Source organism: Macrotis lagotis, chromosome 1 (assembly GCF_037893015.1).
Source record: "Macrotis lagotis isolate mMagLag1 chromosome 1, bilby.v1.9.chrom.fasta, whole genome shotgun sequence".
Classification (NCBI taxonomy): Eukaryota; Metazoa; Chordata; class Mammalia; order Peramelemorphia; family Peramelidae; genus Macrotis; species Macrotis lagotis.
Window position 1 is genome coordinate 292,407,370 of NC_133658.1, and position 21,460 is coordinate 292,428,829.

The 21,460-nt window shown below is 41.8% G+C and overlaps 2 protein-coding genes across 4 annotated transcripts in view; one reads left to right on the top strand and one right to left on the bottom strand.

Moving 5' to 3' along the window:
- The window catches only part of LRRC8A (leucine rich repeat containing 8 VRAC subunit A), a 53,062-nt gene extending 39,225 nt beyond the window's left edge, over positions 1–13,837 (bottom strand). The window contains exons 1-2 of one of the 2 annotated variants that reach the window (XM_074210989.1): positions 13,595–13,837; positions 9,687–9,811 (exon numbers count right to left, since the gene is read on the bottom strand). The gene's annotated coding sequence lies outside the window, so the exon portion shown is untranslated. Of the gene's footprint in view, positions 1–9,686; positions 9,812–13,131; positions 13,239–13,594 lie in introns of those variants that run through there. The other variant, XM_074210987.1, reaches the window with a different exon arrangement.
- Positions 13,342–21,460, top strand: part of KYAT1 (kynurenine aminotransferase 1) — a 66,856-nt gene continuing 58,737 nt past the window's right edge. Inside the window, exon 1 of one of the 2 annotated variants that reach the window (XM_074210994.1) lies at positions 13,342–13,523. The gene's annotated coding sequence lies outside the window, so the exon portion shown is untranslated. The remainder of the gene's footprint in view (positions 13,524–21,460) is intronic. The other variant, XM_074210995.1, reaches the window with a different exon arrangement.

Consider the following 21,460-nt stretch of genomic DNA (forward strand, 5'->3'; position numbering starts at 1 on the left):
TAAAAAAGATGTCCTAACTCACTACTGATTGGAGACACACAAATTGGAACAATTTTGAAGTACTAAGTTATACCTATTGGATTGGCTAATAGGACAGAAAGAGAAAATGACAAATGTTAGAAAGGATGTAGGGAAAATGAAGCTTTAATGCACTGTTGGCAGGAGTTGTGAAGTTATCCAACAAATCTGTAGAACAATATGCAACTATGCCCAAACATAAAACTATGCAGATTCTTTGACCTAGCAATGCCACTACCAGGTCTATATTCCAGAAGAGATGAAAAACAGAAATCCTATAGGTATAAGGATATTTATAGCAGTTCTTTTCTGGTGGGAAGGAACTAGAAATTAAGAGGATGCTCATTAGTTGGGGAATGGCTGAATAAATTGTACTATGTAATTATGATGGATTACTTTTCTGCTGTAAGAAATGAAATACAGGATTCATTCAGTAAAACCTGAAGATTTACATAAATAGATGCAATGAGAAATAAACTATATATATAAAGTAAAAACAATATTACAGGATGATCAACTATGATTGATTTACCTTTTCTCAGCAATGCTATGACCCAAGACAACTATGAAGGACTTATGAAAAAGAATAATATCCATCTCTAGGATAGAGTTGATGGTGTCTGAATACAGACTGAAGCAAACTTTTACTTTTTCTTGAGGTTTCTCTTTTTTGGGGGGAGGGGAAGGCTATGTTTACTTTCACAATATGACTTTTATGGTATTGTTTTGTATGATTACACATTTTTAACTTATATCAAAGAATTTGCTTTCTCAATGAGGGGATGTGGACAATATGACTTTTATGGTATTGTTTTGTATGATTACACATTTGTAACTTATATCAAAGAACTTGCTTTTCTCAATGAGGGGATGTGGGATGGGAAGAGAGAGACTTCAGAATGCAAAATGTAAAAAATCAAAGTTAAAACTCGCTTTAGGGTGGCTAGGTGGCACAGTGGATAAAGCACCGGCCCTGGAGTCAGGAGTACCTGGGTTCAAATCCGGTCTCAGACACTTAATAATTACCTAGCTGTGTGGCCTTGGGCAAGCCACTTAACCCCATTGCCTTGCAAAAACCTAAAAAAAACCCCCAAACAAACAAACAAACAAAAAGACACAACTCGCTTTAACATATAATTGGGAAAAAGTAATATTAAGTATTAAGCTTTAAAACAAAAAACCCCAACAAATTAATCTGTCAGTTTTAGTCTGTAAAGCTTCGATGAGATAGGGAAGGTGAGCGCTACTCAACAAGTAATAAGAGAAATCTTGCTATTAGCCTCACACTGTGCAATGGACATTTAATTTGCCCAACAGACTGGCCAGCACCGCATCTGACACCTGTGGGTGATAGATAATAATGTTTTGTCCTCCATTTTTGAAGAAGTATGACGTCAGGGAAGTGATGTCATGAACAAGCACACTGAATTGGATTTGAGTGAGGGGCTGCTGTGCTAAGTCACTGGCCTCACTTTCTCCTCCAGAGTCGTCTGGATCCAGAGGCCAGATGAATCGGGACAACTGGAGATGGCTCTGGAAATAAGGCAGTCAGAGTTAAGTGACTTGCCCAAGGTCACATAGCTGGTTAGTGTCAAGCATGTGAGTAGGATTCAAACTCCCATCCTCCTGAATACAAGGTCAATGCTCTATCCACTGCTTCACCTACCAGATGATGGATAATATAATTCATTGAAGATGAGTAGGGAGGTAGAGGAAGGAAGAGGGAAAGGAAGGTAAAAACCAAAAAAAAGTCTGGAAAGTGGTTTAGGTAAAATAAAAGAGAAGGCAATCTTTTAAAAAAGTGATGCTAACTTGATTTGTTAAGTTCATTAAAAAGAAAAAAGCTGTTGACCCTAATTCTTCAGGATGCTTGAGTGTTCTTAAAGACACTGTCTCTCACTGGTAGGGAGGAGGCAGGCAGCAGCAATTAGGTGGAGAAAGAGGCAATGTCATGGAGTAGAGCACAGAAGGGTTTTGAAATGGCAGCAAGTCAGATTAATTAAAACTTCTTACATACATCAAGGTGGTAAGAACTAAGCAGCTGTTGAGCTAGGGTCATTCTTTCCCTAGAAGACAGACTGTAAATAAGTCCCTATAAATTTGTGCTGTTTGGCTAGAGTAGTCCTCAAACGTTCAGTTTCCAGGACACCAGCAGAGCCTAAGTCTCCAGGGACTACTTTGGCACATCTCCTCCCACAAGAACTGTCCAAATGGGGGAAATGATGCTGCTTTTGGGGAGGCATCAATCAAAAATGGAATGTAAACTGCCTGTTTTTGCTAGAGAGACCCTATGACTGTTCTTTTTTAAAAAATATTAATTCTTGAGGCCCCCAGCCACCTGAAGACCCCTTGTGTTGACCAGCAATTCCCAGGATACCCTCTCAAAAATGAGCTTGATAATTTCCTCTCAGACTCAGAATTTCCTAAGAGCAGAAAAGGCAGAGAAATTTAAAGTCTAATCTTTCTACGGATGCATATGAAAAGCATTAGACTCCAATGTCCATCATACATCAACTGAATAATCCTAATACAGTCAGAATTTGTACCTGGGGTGAATTCAGTTGTGAAAAAAATAGGGTGGGGATAATGAAAAAAGAGAGACAGACAAGACTCTGAGATTGCTTCTAGGAAGATGACACATATATTAGCCTAATTCTGAGCACTTTGGGTAGCATAGGTCACTAGGCCTGGAAGTATAATGGCTAGTCATACTAAGCACAGTAGTAAAAGAAAGAAAACTCCAAGAGTAGAACAGAATGGAGAACAGGACCCCTGGGCATATCTCACAGGGCTGTGGGAGAATCTCACAAAGAATAACACCTGGAGAGAAGTCTCTCTGAAGCAATGCCCTGTGATAAGAACTGTTTTTTAAACACTAAAATGTCAATGGCATTAGTCCAATAATATTTGTTTCCATTCCTCCTTACTATAGCACATCTCTCTGGGATTTATATCCAGGAGAGCCATCAAGACTTAATTGTAGGTTAAAGGAATAGGAATCTACTCTCGAGATCACCCAAATGTTCCCCAAGCAACAGGCTCCTAACCCACTAGAACAGAACTTTTGACTGGGTTTTTTTTCCTCAAAGTCTGGGTAAACAGCATACAGAGCCCCTTCTGTTTAAGCAGAAATAGATTCAAAATCAAGAAAGATTCCCAAGTTGTTCAAGGAAGAGAAGCTCCCCTCCCCCAATCCTCTCCAGCTCAGAGTTAAAAGAAAAGGAAGGCTGAACAATTCATCCAGCTGTCTTTCTGTAACACTTTTCCGGGAAAGAATCATTTCTAAGAAGTCTATTTTTTAGAATAAGCTGGAAAACTCCTCAGTCCAGAATAAAGTAAGGTGTGGAAGGGAATAATGGACACAGAAATACAAAGAAATAACCCCCAACCACAGGCCTATAAATTGGAAAGACACAAAGACAGATATTGATAGGGTTATTTGCTTTAATTTCCTTCTAGTTAGAGGGAGCTGAAAGGGAAAGAGTTATAACCCCCATGCAGAGTACACCAGCCATCACCAAGAACAACTTTCAAGCAAATGGCACATAGATAGCCCCAGGCCACCCGCACCCAACTGGGGGGTGAGTCAGACAGCTGGGATGGGGCTAGTACTTCCTGACTAGATCCTTTTCCCACTTCCCTTGTACCCCTAGGAAGGACCGCACCCTCTGCTCACTACAGAAGTGAGATCTCTAGGTTGAGCTGATTATAGCCCTTTGCCAAATTTTAGCTCAAGTGATTCTTAGAGCTGCATTTCAAATATCTTGAAACAGGTTTTCCTTTTTAGCAAATTTATAGAAGGAAGCATTGGCATTCACATGATGGGAATGTTGAGTAAAAGGCACCAATCTCTTCCTCTTATCAGTCCTACCTTAGCCAAAGCTACCTGTATTCCAAATCCCTTTCTCTCTCCAAACTGCCAGGCTATTGCTTCAGATCAAGAGCAGCCATCAGGCTCAAAACCCTTCTACCAACTAGCTTTAGATCAGCAAGAGACAGTTCTTGAATCTACCTGACTATTTCCAGGTCCTGCATCTATATATCTTAGAAAGCTTCCTCTCCTGGGCCAACCAGAGGCAAGAAATGGTCCCATTTTCCAGAGTCAAAAGGAAGTTGGGTCTCAGTAAGAGCCTATTAGAGGGGCAGCTAGGTGGCGTAGTGGATAAAGCACCAGCCTTGGAGTCAGGAGTACCTGGGTTCAAATCTGGTCTCAGACACTTAATGATTACCTAGCTGTGTGGCCTTGGGCAAGCCACTTAACCCCATTTGCCTTGCAAAAAAAAACCTAAAAAAAAAATCCACTTAAGAGCCTATTAGAGGTAATACCTTTGGAGTATTTAATTGAACCTCTGGGTATACACACACTGAGTCACCAGATAGCTTGCCCTGACAAGCAAGAAGAAAAGAGCCTGTTGGAGGGGAATTCAACTCAAAAGACAAGCTCTCAGCACATGTTTCGCCCAAGTCAACTAGAGCTTCCTAGTTAGGGAATGAAATACAAAATGGACATGCCCAGTAATGGTGCAGCCTCTTCTCACTCCATGATCTTGGGGAACAGGACAAAAGTACTCTTCCATCAGCTCAGAGCAATCTTAAACTGGATATAAGGATAGAGGCTGTGTGTAGATTAGTCCAACACTGACAATCTCTCCCTTGCTCTAGTTCCAGTTTTCAGTGACAAGAATGACTATCCTTCTCTTCATACTGGAAGCAGCTTCCTGATGCCAACAGTAAGTAAAGGCAGGTTCCTAGTGATTCCATGACAGAGAGAAACTTGATAGAATGATGCAAGTAGAAAGATTAAAGCCAGTCTTTCATGCCAGCTGATGATCAAGCTATTCGTCATCCCTCATCACTCTTTAAAGGCTTCGCAAAGAGGACTCTGGGGGCATCCAGGTGGCATGTGAAAGCAATGGAATTTTACAACTACTTTTACTCCATTTGAATTCCACCCTGGGTGTGAAGTTAAATTGCATCAAGACATTTAATCTTGAGGTTTCAAGCACTCCAAAGATCTTTAAACACAAACATACTCTCTTGTGTAAAACAAGAAGGAACATCAATAAAGAAATCCAAAAAGAACAAAAACTCATCTAATTAAAAAAAAGCCTCAACCCTTCTTGAAACCTCTCCCACCCCCCTTCTCCAAGGAAGAGCTCAGCCCCTGAATGACATCACTGAGGAACAACCAACCTCACTCCACCCAGCCCCACAAGGACAGCTCAGCCAGCTTGGGCAATGTGATGAAGCTGGAATAGCCCTGGGCTAGGAGCAAGGAGCCCTCAAGTGCCCATCCCCACTCTGCTATTTGTGAGCTGAGTGACCTAAGACAAATCACTTCATCTCCTTGGGTTTTATTTCCCTCTCCTTGGTTAAATAAGGGGACTGGACTAGATCTGATGATCTCAAGATGGTAATGATCTTAAGAATTATTATTCACAGACAATTCTCTGTGCTTCCAGAAAGAAAAACAGGGTCCAAGTACCTGATTATAAGTCAGATGCCAAGAGTAAAGGCAGATTCAGCATAGATTCAGATAGAGAAGGAATTAAGGATTAAGAAAAGAGACTAGAACTGGATTTCCTGAAGGATTTCTAATATGTCGCCCTTTAGAAGATAAGAACAGGTATCAAAGAAAAGGAAGAGTGAACACCAAAGGAGAGCTAAAGTAAACCTCTGAAAACAGCCAGAGGCAAGAAGAGAAATTCTAAGAACATCCAAGGCAAAGGACTTTGTGACTTTCCCTAGATCCTTCCAGACTACCATACACCCCCTCCCTCTATCAATAACAGATCTTTCTCCACAGCAGAATACACTAAGACTCCCTCCCCTGCCCCCCAACAAGGCAACATATTGACATGATTTATAAATATCAGAAAGGTTTCATCCTTTGGTTAGGGATGCCCTCCCTGGGACTTCCCATCACCACTCAAGAAATGACTACCAGCCCTGAAGTCAGGAGTACCTGAGTTCAAATCAGACACATAATAATGACCTAGCTGTGTGGCCTTGGGCAAGCCACTTAACCCCACTGCCTTGCAAAAACTAAACAAAAAACAAAAAACTAAAAAAAACTAAAAAAAAGGACTACCAAAACCATCTTTAAAAATGTAGATACTGAAAGCTATGTATAGTCATATTAAAAATTGCTCTAAATCATTACTGATTACAGAAATACAAATTAAAGCATCTCTGAGATAGCACCTCACACCTTTCAGACTGGCCCATATGACTAGAAAGGGCAATGATGAAGGTTGGAAGGGATGTGGGAAATCTGGGACACTAATACATTGTTGGTGGAGCTGCATACTCATCCACCCCTTCTGGAGAGCAATTTGGAATTATGCCCAAAGGGCAACAAAAATGTGAATACCCTTTGATCCAGCAATACCACTACTGGGTCTATACCCTGAAGAGACTATGAAAAAAGAGTTAAAAACATCACTTGTACAGAAATATTCATAGAAGCTCTGTTTTGGGCGGTAAAGAATTGGAAATTAAGTGAATGTCCTTCAATTTAGGGAATGGCTTAACAAACTGTGGTATACGTATGTCATGGAACACTATTGTTCTATTAGAAACCAGGAGGGATGGGAATTCAGGGAAGCCTGGAAAAATCTGCATGAAGTGATGCTGAGTGAGATGAGCAGAACCTAACAGCAACTTAGGAGCGATGATCAACCTTGATGGACTGGCTTATTCCATCAGTGAAACAATCAGAGACAATTTGGGGCTGTCTGCAATGGAGAATACCATCTGTATCCAGATAAAGAACCGTGGAGTTTGAACAAAGTCCAAGGACTATTTCCTTTAATTTAGGGGAAAAAAAACCTGATATCTTATTGTTTGATCTTGTTAACTCTTATACTTTATGTTTCTTACTTAAGGATATGATTTCTCTCTCTTCACACTCAATTTGGATCAATGTACATCATGGAAACAATGTAAAGACTGACAAATTGCTTTCTGTGGGGGGAGGGAAGTAAGATTAGGGGAAAAACTGTAAAACTCAAAAACAAATAAAATTTTTAATAAAAAATATAAAAAAATCACTTGTTCAGAAATATTCATAGCAGCCCTGTTTGTGGTAGCAAAGAATTGGAAATTAAGTGAATGTCCTTCAATTGGGGAAATAGCTTAGCAAACTGTGGTATATGTATGTCATGGAACACTATTGTTGTATTAGAAACCAGGAGGGATGGGAATTCAGGGAAACCTGGAAGGATTTGCAAGAACTGATGTTGAGTGAGATGAGCAGAACCAGAAAAATACTGTACACCCTAACAACAACATGGGGGTGATGATCAACCTTGATGGACTTGCTCATTTCATCAGTGCAACAACCAGGGACAATTTTGGACTATCTGCAATGGAGAATACCATCTGTATCGAGAAAGAATTGTGGAGTCTGAACAAAGACCAAAGACTATTACCTTCAATTTAGAAAAAAAAACCGTTACCTTATTATGTAATTCTGCCATCTCTTATACTTTATTTTTCTTCCTTAAGGATATGATTTCTCTCTCATCACATTCAACTGAGATCAATGTATACCACAGAAACAATGTAAAGACTAACAGACTGCCTTCTGTGGGGGGGGTGGGAAGCAAAAATGGGGAAAAAATTGTAAAACTCAAAATAAATAAAATCTTTCTAAAAACCAAAATAAAGGACAGGGGGCAGCTAGGTGGTGCAGTGAATAGAGCACCGGCCCTGGAGCGAGGAAGACCTGAGTTCAAATCCGGTCTCGGACATTTAATAATTACCTAGCTGTGTGACCTTGGGCAAGTCACTTAACCACACTACCTTGCAAAAATTAAAAAAAATTACCAAAAAAAAATGTAGATACTGAAAGCTATGTATGTATGGTCATATAAAAAATTGCTCTAAATCATAACTGATTAGAGAAATTCAAATTAAAGCATCTCTGAAGTACTACCTCACACCTCTCAAATTGGCCAATATGACCAGAAAGAATAACTATCAATGTTGGAGGGGAGGTGGGAAATGTAGGACACCAATACATTGTTGGAGGAGCTGTGAATTGATCCAGCCTTTCTAGAGAGCAGTTTGGAATTATGCCCAAAGGGCAATGAAAATGTTCATATCCTTTGATCCAGCAATATCTCTACTGGATCTGTATCCTGAAGAATCATGAAAAAAAGGCAAAACCCCCTCATGTACAAAGATATAGCAGTTGTTTGTAGTGGCAAAGAACTGGAAATCAAGGAGATGCCTATCAATTGGGGAATGGCTGAACAAATTGTGGTATATGTATGTGATGGAACTCTCTTGTTCTATTAGAAATCAGGAGGGATGGGATTTCAGAAAAGCCTGGAAAGACTTGCATGAATTGGTGCTGAGTGAGATGAGCAGAACCAGAAGAACATTATAACACTAACAACATGAAGTGACTTGCTCACTCCATCAGTGCAATAATCAGAACTGTGGAGGTTTAAATGAAGAACAAAGATTATTACCTTCAATTTTTAAAAAAAAGTCATCTTATATTTGACACAATCTGTAATATTTTATTTCTTCCTTAAGGATATGTTTTTTCTCTCAACACATTCAATTTTGATCAATGCACAGCATGGAAACAAATGTAAAAACTATCAGATTGACTTCTGTTGGAGGGAAAGGGGAGGGAAGGGAGGGAGAGGGAAAATTGTAAAATTCAAAACCTTGCAAAAAAAAAAGATTGGTAGAAACTACTATTGAACGTAATTGGAAAACAAATAAAATATATTTAAAAAATTAAAATGTAGATACTTGAAATTTAAAAACAACCTACTTGTTAGGAGGACAAAGAGTGACCATAACTAAAATGTCCTCTGAGATAAAAAGGTGTCTCTCTGGGATGAGAATATTGCTATCAGGGACTGTTCTGTTCTCAGAGGAAATCACCCTGCCAAGCTAGACATGCATTTCTCTCTCTCTCTGGCCATCAGCAGCATTTGCTTCCCAAGGAAAGTGGTATGAGCTGTAACTCAAAACTGTTTCAGCCAGGATGTCCCCAGCCGATAGAAGGAATTCTTACCCAAGGAAAGCAAAATGCTCTGCTTCCTGCCTAACCTCCCCGCTGAGAAGGATAGCACAGATTACGGCCCCTGACCTCTGCTTCCCAGGGGTACTGAGTGCCTAGAAAACAAGCAGGAAACTCCTACTGGGTAAGATTAAGATTGGGTGACCTTGTTCCTAATAAGCAAGGAAATCTCAGAAGTCACGCTACACTTACAAGGTTTCCTCTTCGTTGTTTCAAATCCTGCTGACAAATAACAAAATTCAGATTTGGGACAGGGGGGAAAAAACAGAATTCCAGCCAGAGACCCTTAGAAAGAGTCTTCGTCTCAAAGATTCATTCTGCATGACTGGATCTATGTAAAACTTTTTTCAATATCCTTAATTTTTACCAGACAGAAATGAAATCAAAGAAAGAAAAGAACTACTCTTCTTTACTAATAATTTCTACTAGAATTCCAGAGTAATGTAGTAATAGATACCAAAGGAATACAGAGATTGTCCTTTGCCCTCAGACACACTCAAGCTTGGCAGAAGACATGGCAGTTCCTTCCCACTCGTGCTTAGAGACCTAATAAAATTTAACTGGTTCCTGCCCCTGAGGCTTAAAAGCCAAAGGGGACAAGAAAGGAGGCTAGGGCATTTACCGTGCAGCTGGTTTTGCTATCTACACTTTAGTCCTCTGTGCTGGAGTTGGACAGCATCTGTATGGACTGGATTCTGATTCGGTTCTGAAGCGCCACATTCCCCAAGCGCCATGGAAGCAGCCCCCCTGTAAGGAAATAAGAATCTAGCATCAATAAAGGAGGGAGCAGGAAACAGAAGACCAACCAGAGATAAGAAGTCAGTGGATTTATGACTCTACTGCCCAGAATTGCTTTCAATTCATTGAGAGTTGATCAGACTGAGTCTACCTGTACCTCAGTGTCCCTTTTAGCTATAAAATGGACATAATCTTAGCTTATATCAATATCACAAAGGAATAAGGTCCTGGTCAGTTACTCTAAAGGAAAAAAAATCATTCCAGGAATTATTATTGCCAAAATTTCCCAAGGAAAATGGTATTCCACAGCAAGGAAGACATGCCTCAAATAATGGGAGTGCTGCCAAGTTGGGATTAGAAGTAAGGGAGGAGGTGGTTTAGGGAAAGATTCCTTCTGGGATACAAGAGAAATCAAAGCAGAATCAAATCCCTAAAGCATATTAACTGCCAGATGTTAAGATTCTCTTCCCTCTCCAATTATCTTAAAATTTTCTATGTACAAGAACGCTCCTTCAAAGGTAGAGCCTGTTCCTTTTTGTCTCTGTATCGGACCTCGGGACCTTGCACACATTTCTTGACGTATATAGAGATATTTAATCAATGTTTAGTAAACGAGGCACAGAATCTCAGTCTGAAGGGACAGACCTCAGAGGTTATCTAATCCAACCTGCACTTAAGGAGGACTCCCTTTCTCCTCTTCCCTCTCCTCTACATACAAATCATCCCTGGCATGTGTTCCTTTTCAGTTCCCATTAGGAGACCACTAGTAATGGGGACATGACAACTTGAAGCAGGCTCCTTCTACTTCTGGCTAGCTTTGATTTGCAGAAATCTTTTCATTCTATCAAACTAAAATCTTACCTCTCCATACTATACATTGCTACTTGTTCTGAGAACAAGAACAAGTTTAAACTTTCTTTCACCTACTAGAAGAGAGCTAACATGGCTCCTAAATTTTCTCTGTTCAGGAAGCCAGAAAACATTATTTGATCTATGTATGCCTTTTTCTGGATAGTCTTAAGATAAAACGTTTTAAAAAGTCCCAGTAACTAAGAAAGGGTTATTTCAACCCTGTGAAGACAACTCTATGAGATGTGGGGAGTTATTCTCCCCATAGGGGGGATGTCTTAGGAAAAGAGAAATAACTTAAGACTTTCCCCCTCTAAAGTAAGGTCGAAACAACTTCACCTTGCTTAGTTACTAGGTTGTCCTAAAATGGTCTGTCTTCAGACTGACCAGAGAAAGGCAATGAGCATCACTTTAGCCCCATTTCCTTTGGGACAAACCAGCTGTCCCACCACACCCAAAAACCTTTGCTTATGGGAAGAATTTGACCTTCATGCCTATGATGTTAATATGACTCTGCCATCTGCATTGCCAAGCTCTGCAGAAGTGCCCCCTCAAGACAGCTTCTGAAATACCAGTTTTTTATACATAAAGAGATATCAGAACCCACTACTCTCTAATCAGAATACCTTGCTGACCACCTGTTTTTTTTTTTCCAGAAAGGAAGAAATATGGTATAGTAGAAAGATCACTAGAGGGAATCCTCCAGATGACTTAGAATTGAATCCTTACTTTGCAACTACTAATTAGTCAACTTCAGTAAACTGCTTCTTCACTCCACTTTTGGGTTGCTTTACCTATAAAATAAATGAACTGAACTAAATAAGCTCTAAAGTTGTCCATTTCAATTCTAAATTCTATGGATCCTGTGGGCTGGAATAATATTTGCTAGGAAGCAGCATAGATGCTTCAGATAGATATAACATACTAAATTTGACAGGAAAGAAGAAGAAACCACAAGGAAATTTTTTAAAACCATGTGCCAATTTAAATTTAACCATGATTCCTTTCCCATCTGTTCTCCTGTCAACCCCTAACGCAAAGGCTTCCAAGAAAGGAACGCTCAGAAGAAGACCTGTCAAGGACTTTTCCAAATAGAATTACCCTAAATCCTTCTTCTTAGGTCAGAAGATGTCAAGGTGTCCCTCTTCCATCAAACAGGAAGGGCATCAGTTGAAAACCAGATGACACCAAAATTTTGGACAAGTGAGCATTAAGTATCTAATGACTTAACAGATGGCCCATGCCAAAAAGAGAAAGATTCTTATCCAAACCTTGACTTTCAAAGGCCCAAGGGAAAGAAAAAAAAAAGCAGAGACTTGGGGAGTTTTAAAAAAACAAACAAACCTGTAACAAACTCTCAATCCCCAGAAAAGAAGACCTGAGGGAACATGATCACCATCTTCAAGTATTATCTTTTAGGGCTCTTAAGTGAAAGAAGGAGCAGATATATGTTTGACCTCATGGAGCAAAACTAGGTACAATGGGAAATTACAGGAAATTCTGTAATCTCAATCTAAAGAAAACTTCCTAACGATAAGAGCGGTCCAAACTGGATGCTTCGGAGGAGAGTGAGCGAGTTCTAATCCCTGGGAGGTCTACACTAGAAGGCTTGCTTGGCAGGCGGCTAAGGATCAGATTAGATGGTCTCCGAGGTTCCTTGCACTTGTGTAGTACCACCTGTAAATGACTTACCACTAGGGCCCCCTTCAACAGAGCCTCTTCCTCCCAAGTCTAGACTCCCTCTCCAAACTAGTGTCCTTCCAAGGGAAGAGACTGGGCCCCTAATACTTCAAAGCAAGACCAAAGCTGTGCACACCGGGCTGGGTCAGGGATGGGAGCGGATGCCACCCACCATGCTGAGCAGGCGATGCCATTGCTCCCCAGGAGATAATGACCAAGTACCACCTCTCTGGGAGACTCTGCTTCCCTCTCTGTAAATGAAGGAACTGTAGGTGATCTCCCAGATCCTCTCCAGCCGGAAACCTTGCAATGTGGATTCTCTATGGAACAAATGCTCAGTGTGGAGCCCCAGACCAGCCTCTCAGCCCATGTGGGGAAGGGGGATGGGAAGAAAAACTGAAAAGCCCTCCCCCCTCGTCCTGTCCCTGAGAAGGGGGGCATTCCAAAGCCGGGCGCTGCCCTCCCCATGGAGCCAAGGGATCTTCCAAACTGAGTGAAACTCTAAAAGCGAAATGATCCCCGAAGTGGGAGACGCCCCCAAAGTGAAGAGCCCCCCTAAACTAGGTGGCGCCCCGCAAAGCAAAAGGACTCGACAAAGCCGAGTGACAGCTCCAAGGCAGGAGGAGGCTCGGTGAGGGAAGGGCTGGGCGACACCCCCAAAGCCACTGCGCCTGGCACCTCCCTTTCTCCCCCAGGCGCCCAGGACGGGGTTCGTCCCCTCCGAACGCGCCCAGCTCGGGGGCTCCTCCGGAGAGCGCCGGCCCGGCCTGCGCCCCGGCCCGGCCCGGCCCCGCACTTACGCCGCAGAGCCCGGCAGCCTCCCGGCGCCCTTCCGCGATTCGGTCCCCGCCGGCTCCTCCGGCCGGCGGCTCCTTTTGTTTGTCCCCTCACTGCACCACTCGGGCTCCTCCGCCCCGGACGTGACGTCACCTACGGCGTACGCCGTGAGGAGGGGGAGCGGGGGAGGAGAGGGAGGAGAGCCGCCATCTTTGTGAAGGGCTCCGACCGCCGGCGGGCCCCCTGGCCGCGCCATCTTACTCGAGGGCGGAAATTACAATTCCAATGACCCCGAGCTAGCGGAACGCAGTTAAAGAGACAGTCGGGCCGGGGCAGCCCGAGGCTCGCTCCGGGGAAGCCGGGTGTGGGCGGCCCGAGCTCTCTCCTCCCCTGCCGCCGCGCGCGTGGGTGCACAGTGAGTAGCTCTTCCGGACGATGAGTAGCGACCGTAGCAGCACCGCCCGCCCGCCCGCCCGGCGCACTCACCTGCCGCGTCCCGCCGACCCCGTCCGCGGGCACCCCCGGGCGGGGCGGGGGGTCTCGCGCCGGCCTGCAAACTCGTCCTGGGGCCCGAGAACCCCGGGTTCTAGTCCGCCGCTTCTGCCCGGCGGGCTGGGCGGCCTCGGCCATGGTCACTCGCCCTTTCTAGGTCACCGCTTCGTAACGGCCGCTGCCCCCGTCACCCCGGTCATCACAATAGCCGCCGGCCTTCCCCGGGCCGCCGCAGCCTGCACCGCCCCGGCCCCAGGCGCGCCGCCTGCGTGCGTGCGTGCGTTCCGAAAGCCTTAGGGCTCCCGATGGGGGCATCCGGGGGGCTTCTCCGAGCTCAGCCCCGACCTCAGACACTCGGCGTGGCCCGGGCGAGGCGCCGCACGCCGTCTGCTCCGTTCTCTTCTCGGCGGAAGGCCCCGGCGGGGCCCCCGTTATCCTTACCCAGAGAGCCCCGACCGGCCCAGAAAGGGGCCAATGCCGGGGAGCCACAGAAGGGGGCATCGGGAGAGAGGACCTGTGGGCTCCGGCATCCCGCCGCTTCCCCAGCCTCGGAGCCGCTAACGCCTGGCTCACCCACTCCCCTAGCCGGGGACCGGCGAGGCCTCGTGCTCCTCCCCGACCTCTGCTTTCTTAACCCGCTCGTGCCGCCCAAGCCCTCCCCCAGGCCTCCGCCACCTCCCGCCGGCATTGGGGCAACGCCGCGGGGCCCCCCAAGGCCCTTTCCCAAGCCACGCCACGCGCTGCTACCTAAAACACAGACCAAGTTCCATCTCTCACCCAAGGCCTTCCTTGAGCTCCCCCTTTGAAGAGGCTATAAATGAATGATCATCTCCATAAGATCAAGGTTAGGAGGCTAAGATTGAGATAGCCTAATCCCACATCAAGCTATATCAGGACCAGCCGAAGCACAGGAGCTTTGGACCCAAGGGTCCCCAACTACATGTCCTTCATTCTTTTTTTTTTAATTTAAATTTAAATATTTTATTTGTTTTTCCAACTACATGCAACAGTAGTTTTTTACCATTATTTTTAGCAAGGTTTTGAGTTTTACATTTTTCTCCTTTCCCCTTTTCCACCTTTCCCCCTCCTCCTCCCAACATAAAGCAATCTAATATAGATTCTACATGTATAACTGTGCTAAACATAAATCCACATTAATCATGTTGTGGAAGAAGAATCAAATCTGAATGGAAAAAAATTAGGAAAAAAAAACATGTAAGACAACTTTTAAAAATTGAAAATAATAAGCTTTGGTCTACATTTAAACTCCAGAGTTACTTTTCTGGATATGGATGGTATTTTCCATCACAAGTCTTTTAAAATTGATCATTGTACTGCTGAAATGAAGTCCATCATGGTTTATCATCACTTTGTTAATACATATAATGTTCTTCTAGTTCTGCTCATTTCAATCGGCATCCATTCGAGCAAGCCTTTCCAGGCTTTTTTGAAATCCCAACCCTCTTGATTTCTTATGAAACAATAGTGTTCCATCACATCCATATGCCACATAAACCACAATTTGTTTAGACATTCCCCAATTGATGGGCATCCCCTCAATTTCCAATTCTTCACCACTACATAAAAAAATTTTTGTACATGTGGGATTTTTACCATTTTTTGTGATCTCTTCAGGATATATACCCAGTAGTGATATTGCTGGGTCAAAGGGTATGCACAGTTTTATTGCCCTTTGGGTTTAATTTCAAATTGCACTCCAGAAAGGTTGGATCAATTCACTTGAGTGTATATGCTCCCCTGGAAAGTATATGTTTTTCTGGAATGTATGTTCTCTCTCCAGGATATGTTTTCCTGGAAAGATAAAATGGCTTGATATTTAAAGATTAACAAAATACTTTACATTATTTTATTCAAGCCTCACAGCAACCAGATGTAATATAGGTATTAACAGCTATTTTGTCCTAGTTTTATAGATGAGGAAACCAAAGCTCTTTAGTTTCTTGCTTATATGGAAATGTTTTGCATGACTTCACATGTGTAATGAATATCACATCACTTGCCCTCTCAGTGGGTAGGGGAAGGCTAGAGAGAGGGAGAGATTGGAATTTGATTTTTTTTAAATGTTAAAAAAGTAAAAATAAATGTCAAATAAGGACATAATGTAAAACAAATAGAAAAAAATTTGTCCTGGGCAAGTCACTTAAATCTCTATCTGCCTCAGTTTCCTCATCTGTAAAATCAGCGCTAATAAAGTCACCTATTTTTTTTTAGGTTTTTGCAAGGCAAATGGAGTTAAGTGTCTTGCCCAAGGTCACACAGAAAGTCACCTATTTTCAAAGGTGGTTGTGAGAATGCATTAAAATAATATTCATAAGTCCTTTGAAAATAGTAGAGTATGGGGCAGCTAGGTGGCTCAGTGGATAGAGCACCGGTCCTGGAGTCAGGAGGACCTGGGTTCAAATCCGGTCTCAGACACTTAATAATTACCTAACTGTGTGGTCTTGGGCAAGCCACTTAACCCCATTTGCCTTGCAAAAACCTAAAAAAAACAAACAAACCAGTAGAGTACATATAGTTGATAGCTATTGTTTTTATTGCTGCTGCTATCATCATCATCATCATCATCATCATCATTATAACTATGGCTCAAGATATAGAACTATATCCCCATACCCCTTCCAGATTCAAGTCCTGTTTTCATCCCACTATACTAAAGGTGCTGTTTGAATTTTTCTTCAGTACTTATCTTCTGGGGGTTGACAAATAACTGGCTAGTGTAGAACTAGCGTTTAGTTCTGTATTGAGGCTTTTCCTGTGCCAAGCTATGCCCAGAAATTTGTTGATAGAGAATCTTAATCAAAATAACCAGCCCCATTAGAGAGCAGGTGGAAGAAGACTGGAGACAGAGATAAACACAACAGGTGTCCCTCTGGTGGAACCTACAGTTAACCAAGCAGCAAGATCTGGGACTCTCCTAATAATTCCTTTGTTACTAAAGATTCAGCTTACCTGATGTCCAGTGTGTGCCTGACCAGTGTAGTATATGCAGTTGAATTAGTAGTGGTCTATCAAGGTTCCAGTGAAATTTAAATTTTATTAGTATTTATCTTGGGATGTGAGTATGTGTGAGATAGCTTTTTCAAAACATTTGAAGATCAGTCTTGTGTGGAAGAAATTAGGGGAAATTAGATCTGAATGTCTCCTGGCATTTTCTCTTGCTGTCTCCCATACCTGCAAAATTCTCCTTTCTCTGCTCATATTCTTGACCTACTTTTTATAAGACTTCCCTAACCCTCTCTTTTAATTATTTCCTATTTATCCTTTATAGAGTTTGCTTTTTTTAGATTTGTTTGCTTGTTGTCTTCCCCCATTAGATTGTAAACCCCTTGAGGGCAGGAATTTTCTGTTTCTTTTTGTATCCTCTGCCTGGCAACTTAGAAGGAGCTTATTGGTTGGTTGGGTGCTTGTCTTGAGTCCAATAGATACAACTCAAAGCAATGGGTGGAAGTTGAAGAATGTCTTATTTCTTAGTTAACTAAACTACTGAGAAAAATTGTTTTTTTAACCATTTAGAGCTATCAGATTCTAAAGGGCTGCCTGGCATGATGAAGTAGTGAGTTTCTTGTGACTAGAGGTAATCAAGCAAAGGTTAGATATCCACTTTCTGGATGGATTCATGATTTAGTATGGTTTGGACTAGATGACTTACTTCTATCCTAACTCTGCAAATTTGGGATTCTATAACAATGATTATACTATTCAGTAAGAATATGATTCTGGATGAAATTAACCCTTTATCCACATCACACATTCCTTATTTACATATGAATAAATTCTCTGAATTGTAGAATCAAGTCCTTTCAGGGTTGGAGAGAAATACAGAAGGCATCTGTCCTGCCCATATCTGAGTAGGTAGTTCAACTTGGTTTTTCCCTGTTGGACCAATCACTGCTTGTGTGCCAGAGGGCAAATCATCATCATCACACACACACACACACACACACACACACACACACACAAATACAAACACAAACACACAGACTAGACTGTCTTCTAGTCCTATAAAATGAGGGGGTAGGTACATTAGGAAGTATATTTCTTAAGTCCTTCCAGTTTTAATGTCTTATGATTCAATACTTTAATTCCTTGGGGTAGTATTTATAAATGGCTTATCTCCCCTTATCCTTAAAGGAAAAAGAGTTACACTGACACATGAGTGGAGTGTTTGATATCTCTTCTTCTGCAATCTCACTCCAGTGCTCCTGGTGATGACCTAATTCTTCCCCTGGAATATTTTCCTGAGTATTTACATTTCAACTCTGGACTTCTGGCTACTAATTTGACTCTGCTCTTTCTGAAAGCTAAAGCAATTGTTTACAGATGACTAGTGTTCAACAAACCTGTTAGCTGGTGTCTGTGTGGCATCCAGGTGGTGCAATGGGTAAAGCCCTGGAGTCAAGAGGATCTGAGTTCAAATGCTACCTCAGACTTACTAGCTGTGTGACTGTGGACAAGTCACTTAACCCTGATTTCCTTGCCCCAGGTCCATCTGCAGTCCTCCTAATCCATATCTGGCCTCTGAACCCAGATGGCTCTGGAGGAGAAAGTGAGGCTGATGATTTAGCACAGCCAACCCCCACTCAAGTGCAATTCATATGTTTGTCACAGCATCTCCTCCCTGATGTTGTGGACTAATTAAAGAATGAAGGATAAAGAATAACAATTAGTGTCACTGTTTTCTTCTTCTGAAGTTAATCTCAATAAACAAATATTACACTTCTGAGTTAATATATTACATAGTTTTGAATCCCTTCACCATTCTGGTATAGCTTCCTCCAACAAAGGGTCAAGTGCTCACTGTTAAGGGAACAGTTCTTCATCTTATAGTTTTAGATCTCTTATAGCACAATTTAACATTTAACCTTAAATACATTAACTCAGGTAGATTCAAGTATTTTATATATTTTTTCAGGTTTTTTTTTTTTTGCAAGACAAATAGGGTTAAGTGGCTTGTCCAAGGCCACACAGCTAGGTAATTAAGTGTCTGAGAGTGGATTTGAACCCAAGTATTCCTGACTCCAGGATTGGTGCTTTATCCACTGTGCCACCTAGCCGCCCCCAAATATTTTATATTGGTTACAATTATTTTAAATGGAATTTCTCTGTTTCTTACTGCTAGACTTTGTTGGTAATATACAGAAATGCTGATGAAATTTATGTGAGTTTATTTTATATCTAGAAACTTTATTAAAGATGCTAATTATTTCAATTAGTGTTTTTCGTTGATTACCTAGTATTCTCCAATATGCCATCATATCATCTGTAAAGAGTGATAGTTTTGTTTCCTCATTTACTATTGTAATTTCCTTCAACTTCTTTCTTTTCTTATTGTTATAGCTAACATTTTTAATATAATATGTATAATTTCTATATGGGCAAAACCTGTTTTATTTTGCTTTTTTTGTCTTTGTATTCTGGGTGTCTAACTTGTTTTTTTAACCAGATCTCTGATTTTGGTTTAGGAAGCTACAAGTGAAGACTTCCCCTATCCAGGTAGATCTGAACCTTCTCTATATTTTAGAATGTGATCTAGTGCTGAGGTGTCAAATTCAAATACGAACTGAGGGTCTTTTAAAATGATACATCAAGGTTCCTGGGGGAGACATATTGGCCTCGAAAAACCTTAGAAAATATTAACATTGTTTTATTGCATTTTTTTATTTTGTTAGATGTTTTCTAATTACATTTTAATCTGGGTCCAGCTACTTGTGTGTTTGTAGGCAGCTTGTGATGTTGGTAGCTTGTTCACATATCTGACCTAGAGCATTGAGAGGTTAAGAGATTTGCTGGTGTCCCACTGTCCAAGGCAAGTTAGAACTTGGGCACAGATGGCTCTCTTTCCCCTATTTTGTTTTCAGTTATCTTTTTGTCATATCCAACCCTTCTTTGTGATTTTCATCAAAGATTCTGAAATGCTTTGACATTTCCTTCTCTAAGTCATTTTCTAGATGAGGAAACTGAGGCAAACAGGATTAAATGACTTTCCCAGTACCACACAATTGGGAAGCTTTTTCTTTATGTTTTTACAAGGCAAATGCAGTTAAGTGGCTTGCCCAAGGCCACACAGCTAGGTAATTATTAAGTGTCTAAGACTGGATTTGAACCCAGGTACTCCTGACTCCAGGGCCGGTGCTTTATCCACTGCGCCACCTAGCCACCCCTATTGGGAAGCTTTTGAGGCTGGGATGAGTCTTCCTGACTGGCACTCTATCCTCTGTACCACCTAGCTGCCTTTCCATTATACTACATTGTTTTTTGCCTTGAGCATAGCATCATTAATGCTGGCTGAATTTTCTTTACCCTCCCTCTGTCTCTCTTATCTGTATATTCTTTTCTGTTCCCACAACAAAACCTCCTAGTTCTTGAGGCAAGAGTTCTGATCTTAGAGACCTGAAGTTCAGGCCTTGCCTCTAGCACTTATCAGCTAACTGAGTTCTTTGTAAACCTTCAAGAATTTGTAAATCTAAGTTACCAAAACCTTCATCTCTTACCTGTGCAGCAACAGCCCTGCAACTAACTCATTTGTCCCTTTCTAGTTCAACTTGCATAGTCCATTGGATTCATCTTCCTAATACACAAACTCCCACTGTCATTCTATAAAAGTTCAAATTCCTTAACATGACTTTCAAAGCTGTCTACATTCTGCTTACAATCTAACTCTTCAGTCAGATCTCCCATTACTCAAATGGGCCTTACTTACCATCACTTGTACATACCCAGAACTTTTCTATGTCATGCTTATAGTTCATTCATGTTGTTCCCTAGGTCTAGAATGCCTTGCTCCTCCTTCAGATTATTTCCTGTTGAAATTCTGAAAATCCAGTGAGACTGTCCTAATCTACCTCTCTCCGGCCCCCACCAGCAGTGTCCCCAAATCCCAACAACATTTTGTTTTTCCATACTTAAATTTTGCCTGATGTTTAGTCATTTGTGTTCATGTCTTATCTACCTCACTAGATTGTAAGCTATTTGAGGGTAGAGACTGTATTTTATTCATCTTAGTACATTGTTCACTTCCTAGCATGATGGTCCATGACATATATCATGGGGCACTTAATGTTTGTTGAATGAATGAATGAATGAAAGAATGAATGAATTCAGGGATTGGTAGATGGTTACAGTTTTGTGTAAGGAATTTTTGTCACTGCAGCAAGGACATGCATTAGGGAAGCTCTATATAATGAATAGTCAAATGATCCCTGGCAGAAGCAAGAGGAAGGAAGTGTTATCATGGAAGAATGCTGAATGAGCTCAGAGGAGAAGCATGTCAGGAAAAACATCTTTTTCCTGTAATAACCAAATGGATATTACAGATTTTGCTTAAATATAAAGATAAACTTTATCTAATACACATCCAACAATGGAAGGGCTTGCCTTTGAGGCATTTTTCCATTAAACAAATTTCCAAGGAGATGCTGAATGACCATCTATTGAAAATACTGTAGAGGGAGTGCTTGCATTGAACAGGGAGCCAGACAAAAATGACCTTTAAAGCTCCCTCTAGCTTGAGGATTCCTTGAATCTAATCTAATACCAACTCAGGGTAGATAAGATCTTAGAATTGTAGAGGTGGGAGGCTCTTAGGCAGCTTGTCCAACTCCCTCATTTTCCTGATAGGAATGCTGAGGCCCAGAGAGGTTGAGTAATTTGACTAAAATCACATGGTTAGGGTGGCTAGGTGGTACAGTGGATAAAGCACCAGCCCTGGAGTCAGGAGTACCTGGGTTCAAATTCCGTCTCAGACACTTAATAATTACCTAGCTGTGTGGCCTTGGGCAAGCCACTTAACCCCATTTACTTTGCAAAAAAAAAAAAAAAACCTAAAAAAAATCACATGGT